Source organism: Mytilus californianus, unplaced genomic scaffold, assembly GCF_021869535.1.
Source record: "Mytilus californianus isolate M0D057914Y unplaced genomic scaffold, xbMytCali1.0.p SCAF_8, whole genome shotgun sequence".
NCBI lineage: Eukaryota > Metazoa > Mollusca > Bivalvia > Mytilida > Mytilidae > Mytilus > Mytilus californianus.
The window spans coordinates 5,483,172-5,499,454 of NW_026262734.1; the positions used below are offsets into that span (position 1 = coordinate 5,483,172).

At 35.8% G+C, this 16,283-nt stretch overlaps 1 protein-coding gene across 1 annotated transcript in view; it reads right to left on the reverse strand.

Annotated features, from left to right (window-relative positions):
* The window catches only part of LOC127711850 (millepora cytotoxin-1-like), a 189,182-nt gene that overhangs the window by 28,585 nt on the left and 144,314 nt on the right, over positions 1 to 16,283 (reverse strand). The window lies entirely within an intron of this gene.

Consider the following 16,283-nt stretch of genomic DNA (forward strand, 5'->3'; position numbering starts at 1 on the left):
CATCATGAATTTCCACATTGAAAAACCTTTAGCGGAATGCATAACTACCGAGTCAAGTCAAAAGTCATAACACCAAAAGAAACATGATAGTATGAAGACAAATAAAGGAAAAACGGGGAAGTAAACAAAGAGATACAAATCTTCAGCACCAATAATCTATAACTCAAGCCGATCTTGCATTATTTGGGAAGTAAACACTGAATAAATGTCTATTAGGTCATGGTACTTTCCATTGAACTTTTTGAGAAAAGGACAATTTTATTTCGGATGTTGAGAGGTATTAGAATGACTTCCAAAACATGACAATATCCCGTTGTAAAAAATGTGTCCCATTAATTTGGTGTGTTGGGGAAGATGTATATATATATATATATATATATATATACGCTGATGATTTGTTGAAGAAAGTGTCATTCTCTCGACTAAATTCATTCAGGGATTGCAAATAGCCCGTCCCAAGGCGACTTGTGTACCCCTATCAAACATGCCAATATGTTTCTGTGCCAGACCTGTTCCCGCTCTTTAGTCATGCCAAAAACCTTTGCATCACATATCTATATGATTTATTCGTAATTTGTTAACGGAACATTTTTTCCTAAATTTTCAACATAGTGTGAAGCAAACAACATTCAATCACTAGATCCAGAGATCTTCTTATTATCACCAACTAATAAAGATGTCTTAGAAACATATAATAATGATGCAGAAGGTATGAAAGGGATACAAGGTATTTTCGATGAGGTTTCCAAACACAGATTTACACAGAAACTGAAGACTGGTCAACATGAATGATCATTTGTGCATTGGACAGAGTACTCTTATATTTTTGTTTCAGTTGTGTGTACTGATAATGGACGTAAAAGTCCTATTTGATAATGCTATCTTTAACATTTTGTTCTTACTATTATGAAAGGATGTCATAATATCAATGCATAATTATAACATTTCTTAATTAAATGATTATTATAATTTAAGACTGGTGTTGATTATTTAATGGTTGTGGTGATGAACGACAATTTCAAAAGTGTAAAGCCAGTCACGACGTGTGAATCAACGAAAGATAAAGCACGAGATGAATATAGAAACTCAACTGTTATCCATAGAAAAATCCTATTTCAGTGAATCGTCGTTTTACAGGTACAATATTAACATTCATATATGAATGAACTTACATGAAATGAACTTGTACTCATCAAGGTTAAAAGGAAAATTTCCTTTTAGTTTAACATATTTAACTAAACAGTCTTCAAAGACCTTGGTTGTGAATTCATTCATGACGGCTACATGTAATTACATAAATTGGTTTTATACCCGTCTGATTTAAATACTACTTATATTTTTTTCATTGGTGATGTTTCCTATGACATATGTTTTGTAATGGTCAACTTAAGCGCGATGGCGTTATATTTTCCAAATCCGGCTTTTTTTTTATGAAAATAAAGAACTACTAAGAAGATACATTCCATTATCTTGTATCAAGAAGGGACAAATCGCCATACATTTATTAAAAATTCTCTCAATTTTTCATTACCAAGATGCTTGATTCTTTATATTTTAGTCAAGCTGAAGTAATCTTTTCGAAACTTAGATTAACGTTTTTATTAAACAAATGCGCGAAGAGATGTTTTTTATTGGATATACTCGAACACATCATATGAAATGTTTAAGAATAAAATCTGTGTTCCAACACTATGACAGGCATGTTCACAGCAAAATTAAATAAATTATCAAATATAGATTTTCTTTATATTATGTGGTTTAACCAAATACGGATGCTATATCTCCTTCTCGTTATGGGTGTTTAAATAAAACCTTTAAATGTAGAATGAATACATACTATTCTTGTGTAAGTTTCTCCTTTAAATTTCAGTTTTGATATAGAAATTGAAACAGTGTGCCATCCGTCCTTTTGTTTTGGATTAAGATGTGATAAATGTGGTAAGTTAGACCCATTATGATAATCAACGTTTGACGAGGTGTTGATTAAAGATGGTATTAATGGATATTTTCTTTAAGTAGCTTTACAATTTGTCATTTCGGGGACTTGACTAACTATACGGTATGGGATTTGCAAATTGCTGAAGGTCGTACGGTAGTTGTTTAAACATTGAAGTATCTACTGAGCAACATCTTTATACCAATAGATACCTTGGATGGTCGGTCCTGTGTCAGGAACGGCCGGATTGCTCTTCAGTATAATAAGTCGTCTGTTTACCCATTAGTTCATTACCGGAAGAGACTGAATTCTGGGTAGTTCTTCGGGACATATCTAGATGGTCTATATGATGACCTAAAACTAACCCTACGAATACTACACTCCCCCCAGTTTGATTATAAAAGCCCCCCCCCTCAACTGAGGCGGGCTCTGTGAATTCGCCCAAAATCAACAAAATACGGAAATCACACTAAACTTATAGAAAATATGCATCAATTTAAAAAGTATACAACCTATTCCTCCAAAACAGACCCTTCGTATTCATTGGTCTACTGGTACACTAAAAGTTAATACAATGTGTTCCCAACAAATTGGGATCCCAGTAAACTGTGAATTGTTCTTCTCTGGATCATACACCAACTTCCCCCCCTCCTCTATACAAACTAAGCCTTGGACACAGTGGCTGCAAGTCCTCTATATAGTTGGACCCAGAAGATTGTGCTGATCCGCTTTCATTCTTCATCGTTAAGAGTTCGGTCTCATTCTTCTTCACTTGCATTGTCTTTATACCTTTGTTAAGGGAGGAATTCCAGGGTCCCACTGTCTCCTGTCGGGACCCCTTCTAACTTTAGCAACGGTCACGCGTAAGACAGTTGTCTCACTCTCTGCGGGGGGTGTCTGCAGATTTGAATACCTAGCGCCAATATTATCAGTTTTGAAGAGTAATCCCAATACCGAATCAGGGCTTTCTGGATTAATGGATGCAGATTTCTGGCTGACGGAAGAATCGACAGTAATAACTGTTCCTTTGTAGAGCGGACTGTTACTTTCAGTTGTGGCCTTTCTGTCAATTTCTCCCGTTGAGGAAGGGTCCACAAATGTGAGGGATGCATTACTTTTTTCAGTATTGCCAGTCATTCCTCCATCTACAACATGAGTAGGACATGTCGATCCCTGATATCGCTGACAAACTATGACTATCTCCTCATCACTGGCCATCTTCGACCAATGTGGTATCTACCTCACCGTCTGAGGTAGAGTCCAAACTTTCTTGGGTCTCCTCATCACTTGCCAAATATGTCTCTGTTGGGGCAGCAACCTTGTGAAGGCTATGGTTTTCCTCTATTGCCAAGATAGCTCCTATGCATTCCCTCTCAACATGGCTACTGGACCCTCCTGGTACCCTGTGAGCACTGCTGGAGTAACTAAGTTGCCCAAGTCCAGTTCCTCACCTGAATCTAAATGTAAGGCTTGTACAAAATAAGTGGGCAGTATGATCCCTTCCTGATTACCCGGGCACAATACCGCCTAGCTAGGCGACCAAAAGAATTTGTAGCCCTTGGCGTGCGCCCTCTGTACATCTATTTCTACCTCTACCTCCCTATGGGGCTTGAGCCTGTTTGGCACTTTATTAACTAAGTGTATATACTGCCTCCCGATTTTCCGCAACCCCTAATCTTTTATATGGCCCCATGTGGTGTAATGGTAGCCTTGAAGCATCTCATGTTTCTCCACTAATGGTATGTCTGGGGTATCCACCACCAAAGAATGCCCCTGTTAGCCCTTATTTTCCAACACCCACTGTCTGTGTTTCTTATCAAGGTTAACCTCTTATCCACGTTAACCTTTACCAGTTTGTGTATATCTGGTAAAGAGTACCCCGCCAAGCCTGGGTGCCCTTTAAGGATTTCCTCCACAAACAAATACCCACCAAAGAGGCGTCTGTTGCCCAACTTCAGGGCGCCATGCCTCAATATAAAAGCAAGAGTTTTTTAATAAATAGTGGTCCAATCCGCCTGAAGGAGTTGCCTCTTCGTCAGAATTTGAGGACTGCTCTGACTCAATCTTTGCTCTAACTACATCGACACCCTAGATTCTCTATTCCCCTCCCTGTCCAAGGGGAGATTGGCATCTACCCCTGGGCCCAATATAGCTACCTCCGCTACTCTGGCTTGGGGTACAGACTCAACTACTGAGAGGCCCAACTTCATTTGCGGGGACTCACTTCGGCCTCCTGAGTAGTCCCGTTGAAGTTTAATGGACCCGTTGCAGTTTTGCTCGACTGATTCATGAAAGTAACAGTTGTATCCCTCCCCTGGAAATCCAGACAATCCTTCCTTACATTTCCAGGCTTAAAATAGTGGTAGCACACTATCTCCAAAGGAGGCCCTCTATGAGGAGAGGGACTCCTTGACAGGGACTTACAGTTAAATTTTAGACATTTTCTTTTGAAATGGCCCTTCTCCCCACAGTGGTAGCAATCTCCTGTCCCGGCCTGTCCGCCCGGTGAGAGGCTTCTGGCAAAGGGGCGGGTGAGGAGTTTATTGAATTGGTCCAGTATGTCGTCAAGTTTTTCATAGACTTGACCAAGTTTTTGGTCAAACTTCCTATCTGTCTTTTCCGGCTCTGCCTTCCATGCACTGGCTGAGGCCCTCTAAGGGGCCATGGTAGCCCTTACATGGGGCAAGGAATACTCTTGGTGTTCCTCAGGGTGGTCCTCATACCGGCCACACATTACCTATCTGACCTCGCGCCTATATGGCTTTCAATATATTGCCTGGGTGTTATGCTGAAATAACCTTATTTTGTCTACTGCCTCCTCAATACTGCGGGGTTGGAGGTTTGAGGCTTGCACCCCAACTCTTTGTTTTCAATGCCCTGGCAAAGCCGTGTTACGGCTTGCTCAACACGGCTTGCTCATACATATACTCAACAGGGATGTTTCTTAAAGCCCTGGTCGCCAAGGACAACACACGATCAGCCAAGACCTCGAGGGATTCCTCAGGGGCTTGCCGTGCATTGTTGAACTGGACCAGGGCAGTCTCAGGGAGCGCCCTGAAACCAAACCGCTTGTGCAGTTTTTCAACTAGCTCCATGTAACTAACTTCCATGTCTATTTCCGTAATGAGGGCATAGTATTCACTTGCCTTCCTCTCAAGGCAACAACACAGTTGATCTTTGCAATCTTGCGGACCCCACTCACAAACCTCTGCATATCTTAAAAACTTTGTGAAAAAATCTTGCCAGTTGCCCTTCCCTTCATAGTTGATATTCTTTGGGGCATTACTAACGTTCGAGGTGCTGCCTGAATTCCCTAGGATTTCCCATGCCTATTGTCATTTTATGCAACTGGGTAGGCCTGTTGCCCATAGCTCTCCCTCGCGGTGACCCCATGTGGGGGCAACGGTGTATAACCTTGATTATACCTACCATGGGGTTGCCTAATTGAATAGGTACAGGCTGGGGTTTGCCTGGTGTCCTCGCACATATTGTCTTGCCACATGCCATACCTACTACGGGGTGTATCATACTGCCCCTCAAATGTGTTGACCGGTTGGTTACCTGCTAACGACCCCTGACTTGCATTATTGTTTGCGTGAACAATGGGATAACCCCTATGATAAGAAGGTGGGCTTCCTTGGGTTCGGGCACTCTTGTCCCATGCACTGTCTCCGCTGGGCCAATATGGCTTGTACCCGGTACTACTACTACCTTCGAAGTGAGGGGTGTTACCGTGGTTTGGGTCACCAGTGTTGTGGTGGACCTACTCTGTTTTCGGTGGCTGTTCCCCGTAGTCCCCGCTTCAATTAGCTGGGGGTATTAGGCCTATATCCGGCCTCCTCAGGATATGGACTATACTCAAGGAAGGAAGAGTCCATCTGACTGGACCCTCCCCAAGCCTCAGGACTTTGCACCTGGTGCCATCCTTCCTGCTTAAATACAGATTGGCCATGTACTTGGGATGGTGTGCCGTGTGGGGCAATGTGTCCCATGTCTCTCTGTTTAACATCTCTTCATGCCTGCCTTGGGCCTCAACTGATGGCCCAATATGTTGGCCACCCCCATTGGGGCTGAAGTCCAGCCTGGATATGAGGGCCATTGTTACTCTTAGGTGGGAAATCGTGGCTAAATCAGCCTCGGTTACAAGGCCTTATGCCCATTATTTGCTCCCCAGTTTTGATGCCTATACCTGGGAGCTAGAGTAACTCTAAAACTGCACGTGTTAATGTTTACAAGCGACATTATCCTTATCGCATAAACTATAACTGCTTCCCCTCAAAGTTTATTTATTTCAAGAAATAAACAATAATAATAAATCAACACACTATTTTATTTTAGTCACAAATGTTCCTGGTAACCCGTCCTTCTGGTCTGCTGTTACAGGAAGTAAACAAAACAATAAGATTCAAGTCACAAATGCTTCAGGCAACCCGTCCTTCTGGTCTGTGGTTACCGGAAGTAAACAAAACAATAATATTACAGTCACAAATGCTTCTGGCAACCCATCCTTCTGGTCTGCGGTTACCGGAAGTAAACAATACATATACATATCAAGTGTACCAGGCCACCTATCGTCTGACAAACAACAAAAAAAACAAACACACCAATGATCTGCAAACAACAGGGGTTTTACCGCGCTGTAAAACACCTGAAGTGTTGTGTAATAATCTCTTCTGAAAAACTACACAAAATCAGGTCCAAATTGGTGAAGGCTTCCCCGAATCCTTTTCCGCGGGAAACCTTGTCCAAGCGATCGTCGCCTCAACTGGAAAATAAATCTGTATTACCCCGCAATCTAGAGCTCGCGGCGCCAATGTTGTATCTACTAGGTAATATCTAAATACCGATAGATACCTTGGATGATCGGTCCTGTAGTCAGGAACGGTCGGATTGCTCTTCAGTATAATGCATCGTCTGTTTAGCCATTAGTTAAGTACCGGAAGAGGCTGATTTCTGGGTAGTTCGTCGGGACATCTCTAGATGGTCTATCTGATGACCTAAAACTAACCCTACGAATTCTACAACATGTTACATTTAGTCTTTGGAAGATGATTGTTCCATATATAATCACAATATATCTTTTTTTTTCATTCTTGTAAAAAATTCTACAAGTTGAAAAACCAATAATCTGCTGCTGTCATATTCAACTGGGTTTCTTTTTTAATTCAAAACACTGTTTATGGGTTTATACTAACGTCGGGTAAAATGTCCAACAACTTTTTTTGCAACGTCAGTGTGGATTTAAAAAGTCAAATAACAAAAATACCGACCTCAAATATTCGGAATATTCAAATCGGAAAGTCCTTTATCAAATGGCAAAATCAAAAACTCCAACGAATGGAAAACTGTAGAAAAAGTGGATTAAACCATTAAAACACATGTTGTTTTTTTTCAACTACACGAATGTATATGATCGTAACTTTGAAGCAATAGTATGAACATAACTCTAAAAAGATTAAGAATTTATGATTTATAAAATTTAGAAATTTCTTATAAATTATTGCAAAGAACAACTGTACATGTAGTTTGCCTATAGTGTAATAAAACAGCATTCAAAATTTGGTACGCTTGTACAAAATTAGTTCCACGGTTAAATTAACAAAATGTGGTCGTAACCATTGCAGTAAGTTTCTTGGTTTTATAAAAGACACGATAAGACAAAATATATTTATATACTTAATATCTAATAAAGGTTTTTTTCTGCATTACCAGCATCCGATCGAGTGACAACGACTTATCGAACACTAACTCCATTAATAAGTACAATTGGAAACCACGGAACTACTGTGACTTTGGTATGTTTAGTAAATTATTACTATATAATGAGCACGAAATTATTTGAAATTCAAGTGCACAGCCTTACATATGTTAAAACAAATAGAGTGTATACAGAGGAGGGTTAATATCTAAAAATAATTGATCAAACTCGCTACATTTTTATTAGCCTGTCTAATATGTATCTCGTCAGTAGTTGTCTTGTGTCATATTTGAATGTTTTTTCGATACATGATCTGCGTCGAATATTGATCAAACTTATGTAAGTACACGTATACATGTAGATGTATAAGACTTTGATTGATTTTGGAAAATAAATCACAAAGGAAATAAAAGGTGAATGCTATATAAGTTTTGTTGAGTTCTTATATCAATTCAATTTCAAACAGTTAAAGACTTTGCGAAGAGATTTCTTCAACCCCAAAAAGGTTAACAGATGTTTTAATATTTATATGCATAAGATTAATTTCTCTCCGGCGCAGCTTAAATATTACTGAGTGTTAAATGGAGTATTTTGTGTGTTTATGATAAATAAATTCAGAACTTGTGTGCACTCTTTACGATTTAAAACTTGAAAAAAAGTACAGACATATGTCTTTTGGCCAAATTTTACACATCGCATATTATTCATATATATTTTAATATTAGCTTAATAAGTACCCAGGGCAAAATAAGTTACGGAAATTTGGACATTTTTCGGTATCTTGGTCGCAAATGACAGTAAAACGATGGGTGCAGATTTTAAATGGAATAAGCCCAAAGTGATGAAAAAAAAAAAATTTATTTACAACACCTTTCATTTTCTAAAGTCATATGATTTTAACTTATAGTTTCAACTTTGTTTAAGGATGTTCGCTACTCTTGTTTTTGACCTTTTTGTCAGATAATCGGAATCCATGTAGTGCTAATAAAAAAATTGCCCGCTCACCCCTACTTTTCTTTTTATAATTTTATTACATATAGTTTTAAACATGTTAAAGGCCAATTTTGAAAATCTTATAAAATCCTTGTTATTAATTCATAGTTTTTGAGAGAAATGTTAAATGTATAAAGTCTAGAGAGAATCATTTCCCGCCAAATTTTCAATTGAATATATCTAAAAAACAAGGACACGGACCTTTAATTTTTTTCTGCTTTTCTAAGTTCAATAATTTATACTAGTCCCTTCAGGTTGCAAGCTGCATTGTTTATAGCCTTAAGGGCATACAATACAGTTACAGGGGAGGTAATGACGTTGCTAACGTTAAATGTTATTTTTCGCGACGTCAAACTGTGACATATCGGGAAAAGATGCATTTTACTTGAAAACGAGTTCATGGACCCCTCTTTTTTTTTTAAATGACATTAGGTTTGATTACATATGAAGATTACTTGTACCAATTTTTATGAAAAAGTCACAGATGATTTTTTTTTAAATTAGATAAATATACAGCAAAAATGCCGTTTTTATCTAAAATCATGAAACTTTGATAAAAATTATATTAATTATTTCCAAAAAGAATCGTTATTCAAATTTAGAGAATACTTATGTAAAGAAGATTTTCCAAATGTTTTTACAAAAACTCTCTGGTGTTTATCTTTTGAAACAAAAAAGTTAGGTATGTCTATCCAAAGGATAGAAATGTACAAAAAAAAAACGAAATTTGAGAAATGTCTAAAATTTCGACCCCATTTATTTCTTAAAGAAGCACATGAAGGTATATTTTTTGTTACATATTTAAATTGACTAGTTGACAAATAGCTTGTATGCAAACTTTCGTAAAATAATCACCGTGGGATCAAAACTGTATCGTATGCCCTTTATTGACCCTTTTGTTTTTTATTTGCATTAATCTTTATATGGTTATCCCGCTATTTAGAATTGTTCTATGTCGTTTTTGTTTTGATGTTAAATGTTTAACCTTTATTTAAGCAGGGTAAAACAGATCAAGTTAAAATGCTATTATTGTGTCTGTTGTCTGTGTACTACTTCTGCTAATTGTTTGAAGATTACACAAACGGTAGGTGAATATTACATTTAAGGTATATTAGTACAATTATTGAATTGGCTTCCTTTACCTAATCAGTTAACAACGACTCATATAAAAATCTCAATTATATTAACTGCGTCAATATGGTGCCACTAGTGTTGCATGAACTGCTAACTCTTCCAGGGCAATTGGCAGAGTTTTGTTTGGGTTACATCTTGCTCAATCTTTATCGTTCTGTGTAGTGTTTAGTGGACATGGTGAACTTGTTTGTCTTTTTGCTTTTTCTAGTTAGTCTTCGACTTATTCGTTTGTTTGCACTTTTGTATACTTTTATCTTCAATACACTAGATTTAAAATAATATCCAAACTTATATAATCCTTTAAAATACGTTAGAAGATATAACATTAGTTATCAAGGTTTTTAACATCACTGTTTTCGAAAGATCCACTGGGTTGATATCACTTCTAATAGATTTATGCTTGTCCAATTTATTTAGAAGGTATAATTTGATAAGCTCAATAAATAATTTTAAGTTATTTTCCCTTCAATCACAGTTGGTCTGGCGTACACAAAGTGTATAAATTAATCATTGTTTTCCATGTTAGTCTGTCAAATATCAGTAATTTTGTTGAATTTTGGTTTAAAAGTGTTTACAATGATTAAAAGTGATTTGTTTCTTATACTTTTTTATATACTTTATAGATGTGAAAATCAAACTTAATTGCCTAATATGACAGTGACATTAGCCGCCAAATTCATTTAAACGTTCGAAGTTGATACAATATATTATTAATCGTATTTCAGAACTTCAAAAGTTCCATATAAAACAATACACAATGTATGGCATTGTCATAAAGTATCACGTTCAATGTTGTTCCTTCCAAGACTCGTTTAAATTAACCATCGACATGATCTGCTGGAACTCTCGACTGGCATTTGACCCCGTTAAAATAGAAACTATGAAACGACAGTAAGAGATGAATACAAACAGTCTTGTACATTATCTCACACAACAGCCAGATAAAAGTTGTTGTCCGGTTTGGAAACATTAGGTTTATATAAATATCACTTTGGAATTCAAAGCCCCATATAAGGTGAGGCTACTATTGCAGCATCTTCACATGTAAATGATCGGTTATTCAAGAAACACTGTCGATGGTAACAAACCATGCAAATGACGTTCACTTGAAAGAAAAATATTCAAAACTCTTGTCAAAGACTTAATCCTTTGATCTATACAAAACACACACAAACAATGCGCCCGTTTTTCTTTTAGTTTCTATTGTTCGGTTTAATTTGACTAGTTTGAACATAAATGTATTTATTAAAGTGACATGAACACGTGTTTATGTTTATGATGTTGTGCCCGTCCCAAGTCAGGAGCATGCAGTTCAATAGTGTCGTTGGTTCCTGTCTGTCATATTTGGTTTCGTAAATTGTTTTGATATAAATTAGGCTGTAAGTTTTCTCAATTGAATTGTTTTCATATTTTTCATGTCGATGCCTTTTATTGCCGACTATACGGTATGGATTTTTCTCGTAGGATACCGGACAGTTGCCTACAATTGCTTACATCCACTTTATTGGTGGGTAGTTGTCTCATTGGCAATCTTACCACACCTCCCTTTTCATACGTGTTTATGTTATAGTATTTCAATATGTTTTTTTCACGTGTTTGGATGAAACCAATAAGTAATCTGATTGGTGACTGCTTATATTAAAACTTGTATATTGATTCATTGACTTATTTTTAATTAAATACAATTGGATGGTAAAATGCCATAATGTGATGCTCTAGCAATTGTTAGCAATTGTGATGTTTATAGGACGAGTATTTTAATAAAGCTATAAGCGGACCTTCTTTTCTTGTTTAATTAAGAGAAAAGTATTAAGTTTGATCGTATTAATTGGAGAAATGATCAATGATGATTTTTTTAATGACAAACATGCATGATTTTCAGCCCATCCATCTATAATATACAGAATATGCTATATATTTGAGTACTGTGCAGATTTTGTGAAAACAGTGTTTGTTTGTCATCGTAATGTATTATTTACATGTTCTTACTTGATATATAGAAATAAGAAGATGTGGTATGATTGTCAATGAGACAACTCTCCACAAGATACCAAATGACACAGAAATTAACAACTATAGGTCACCGTACGGCCTTCAACAATGAGCAAAGCCTATACTATTGATAATTTATTTTATTTTGTAGATCGTCTATGTTAAAAGTTGGATCCGCATCGGACAGTGTGCGTTTTGAGCGATGGACATTTAATGGTTTTTGAATATCTAATAAAATAAAACTTGCTTCACATATAATGGCGAGTTGTTCCTATAAACAAGTATCTGTTTTTATGTGATAATCAGCTCTTCTGTATTGACATGAATTATCATTGATTCGGTCATGTATATAAAAACGTAAAATAACAAAAATGCCGAACTCCAAGAAAAAATGGAAAACAACTGTCATATTTCTGACTTGGTACATGCATTTCCTTATGTAGAAAATGGTTGATTAAACTTGGTTTTATACAAACGTAGCTAGCTAAACCTCTCACTTGTATGACAGTCGCATAAAATTCCATTATATTGACAACAATGTGTGAACAAAACAAAAAGTTAACTAATTACAAAACTTTGAAGTGTTCGAAAAACCATGGAGTTTTTGATCCATGAATAGATTAACTTAGCTGTATTTGGCAAAACTTTTCCGTAATTTTGGTCCTCAATGGTTTTCAACGTTGTAATTTAATTGGCGTTTAAACTTTTTTGATGCGAGCATCACTGATGAGTCTTTTGTAGACGAAACGCGCGTCTGGCGTACACAATTTCAATCCTGGTATCTATGATGAATGTATTCATAGATAAAACGCTTGTATGGCGTAAAAGATTATACGACTGCTATCATTAATCAATATTTTATATTCAATTTAGTTTGACTAATAAGTACATAAAACATTTTAAAAGAATGCTGTATAAAACTTGATTATCAACGGGCGATAGAGACATTTCTTAATAATTTGTCTTGAAGCGTCGTTAACGTTTAACTTCAAAAACATGACATAACAAAATACAATCAGTGCACAAGTCCCTAAGTTCGAAAATGCTAGAATAATTTTCCAGAGTTAAACTAGGTTAAAAAGTAAAATTACAAAAATACCGAACTCCAATGGAAATTCAAAACGGAAAGTCTTTTATAAAATGGCAAAATCAAAAGCTCTAACATATCTAACGAATGGAAATATTCAAATATTGGTACAGGCATTTCCTTATGTAGAACATGGTAGATTAAACCTGGTTTTATAGCTAGCTAAACCTCTCACTTGTATGACAGTCGCATAGAATTCCATTATATTGACAACAATGTGTGAGCAAAACAAACATACATAATAGATAAAAACGTCAAAAATTGGGGTACAGCTATCAACATTGTAATTTAATCTAATCACTATAAAACAAATAACTGTTTCAACAAAGAAATACAAAATGGCATATAGACAAAATAAATAAGCAAAAATTTAAGACAAAACAGTTAAGTTTCCAAAAAAAAACTAGTAAGAACAATTTACTAGGTTTAATCCTAGATTAGATCAGCCCAAGTTTTAGTAGGGTTCTACTTGCTTAGTCTTTGGGTTTCTATGTTGTGTTTTGTGTACTGTTGTTTGTATGTTTGTCTTTTTCTTTTTTAGCTATGACGTTGTCAATTTATTTTCCATTTTTGAGTTTGAATGTGCCTTTGGTAAGTTCCTGACTTGAATCTCTTAGGGAAAATTTTCAAAAGTTATTCTAGCATTCATCCAAAATCCATCCGCTTTCAAACGTTCAAAGGAATTACACAAGACGATACAAAGGTCAATATATATATATAATTGAATACACCAGCAAGCTATAGTTTCTTTTAAATATTGTGAATTGCCAATGATACCATAGGGGCCAAAGAAAGTGTTTGTATTTACAACTATAGGTCATCATTTGCCTTAGACATTGACAGATCCCATACTGTGTAGTTGGTCATAAAGCCCAATAAAATATGCCTGTGTGTATTTAAACAACTATCATAAACAAAAGATATATATGTATATTACTTACATGATTGCTATCTTCTTATATTCTCCTTTATACAATTTTGGAAATCTTTTAAAATTGAGGAACATATCTCCCTCGTGCAAAGCTCGGATTCCTTGTTTGGATTTGGCTATACCTTACGTTCATTTTGATCTAACTTGCTCTTCAAAGTATGATATAAACTCATCATTGATACCAGGATTGCAATATTGTATTTGCGCCATACGCGCGTTTCGTCATGTTCGTCTACAAAAGACTCATCAGTGACGCTCGAATCTAAAAAAGTTAAAAACGCCAAATAAAGTACGAAGTTGAAGAGCATTGAGGACCAAAATTCCGAAATGTTTTGCCAAATACAGCTAAGGTAATCCATTCCTGCGGTAGAAAAGCCTTAGTATTTCAAAAATTCAAAGTTTTGTTTTTTATTACTGTTCTGATTTTTAAATATAAGGGCCTTGAGCATCACTGAAGAGACATTAATTGTCAAAATGCGCAATCTGGTGCAATGTAAAATTAGTATAGGTTATGTTATTCTTATCTTCAGAATGTAGTGTTAAATCATCAAATCGTATGTAATGATTGTTCTTCATAGTAATATGTGAATTTTCCTATCAATGACATCATTTGTCATTCTTGTAAATTTTTTTTCTTTTATACTTTGTAATTTAAAAAATGGCTTGTATTTTTCGTATCGGAATGTACTCTAAAATAAAGTTAATTAGTATCCTTATATACCTATATGGAGTTATTTTCTTCAGAACGATAGGTCATTCGTTAGAGAATCAACCCAGACGATACCAAGTTTCAATGAAAAGTGCTTCAAGGCATAAAATAAGGAACTGTGTCAGGTCATTATTTACCCGATTATAATCACGGCTGTCATTCGGTTTATCGAGAAAAATGATCGTGAGAGAATAAGTAACGGTGGTCAAGTATTGCGATTGGACCGTGAAAGATCTGGTATAGGATCGTGAAGGTAATCTTATCGAGAAGACACATGCAACGCCAGTAAATAATCTAATTTAAGTAATTATAATGACAAATATAGGAAATAATAAAAACTGTCTGTCAAAATGTTTCAACATAATGATCAATATCCGAGAAAAATTAAGGCTTAAAGGTACACCGTTTTTACAAAACTACAAAAGGCAGATTGCTCTTCGAAATTTCAGAGAAACAGAAATTTAAACAAAAATGTTTTTTTTCGAATTTTTAATACATAAACTACTTTTCTCTAAAAAAAACAAAACAATATCGTTCAATATTACTGTTCAAAATATTTCTTCAGGTTTTTTTATTTAGTTTAATCAGAAATTTTGCAAAAATGGTAATATTTGTAAATATTCAATATTTCAGATCGTGAAAGAAGGGGTACCGCATTTTGATGATCGTGAAAAGGATCGTGAAAGATCTGTTGCCGCTTATACGTTATTGCAAAAAAACCACGAATACAATAAAATTCTTTCTTTAAAAAAATAATGATTCATGTTTGTAATTGGTATATCAAAAGATGGATTTGCATGACTAATTCCGCTTCAATTTTGTTTGTGAATTGGGCTATGCTCGTTCAATGCTATTGGGTCTGATTATTTGTAATACCATACAGACTAGTTTTCTTACAACAATATAAATCCGTCTGTCCATCCTGCATAAGTTTTATGTCGTTTGAAAAGTTAAGATTGTCGCATCTGATTTCCATTACTTTTTTATGTGCAGTCATATCTATAAAACGAAGTTGCTTGTTGATTTTTGTAAAAATTGGAAAAAACAAACATTGTTTAAAAAAACAGCAGGAAATTAACTGTCATATTCATGACTTGGCACAGACATTTTCCTAAGAAAAGGGTGGGTTAATAAAATTGAGAATGGAAATGGGGAATGTGACAACAACCCGACCAAAGAGCAGAATTTGGTTTTCTAGCTAGTTAATTCACCCACTTGTATGACAGTTGTATAATGTTCCGTTATATTGCCAAATTGGCTGAGCAACACATACAGACATAATTGGTTAACGTGGCCATCTCTGGGATCCAGCAGCCAAAACTGTAAACATACATCACAGACATACAACACAACTTAATTTACGTTCAAACACACTTACAGCTAAATCAAACAAAGAACCCAACTAAAATGTTTTTGTAGTTGATAATTAATACAGTCAGTATAGTAAAGCATAATTACGGAGCCCCTTTAGTGTCATGTAAAAATAAATATTTTCTTTTGCGGGAGATTAAATCTGGTGCGCACCAGTTGGAAATGTCGTGGGCAAGACTTTGAAACTCGTTCGCACACTTTTAAAACTCGTGCGCACGACTTTAAAACTGGCGAGCACGACTTTCAAGAACTGGTGCGCATAACTTTTAAACTCGTGCTCACGACTTTCAAAAATGGTATGCACGATTTTCAAGAACTGGTGTGCACGACTTTTAAGCTCGTGTACACGACTTGTAAACCTGTGTGCATGACTTTCAAACTGGCGCGCTCGACTTTCAAAATGGTCCGCACGACTTTCTAACTCGTGCGCAC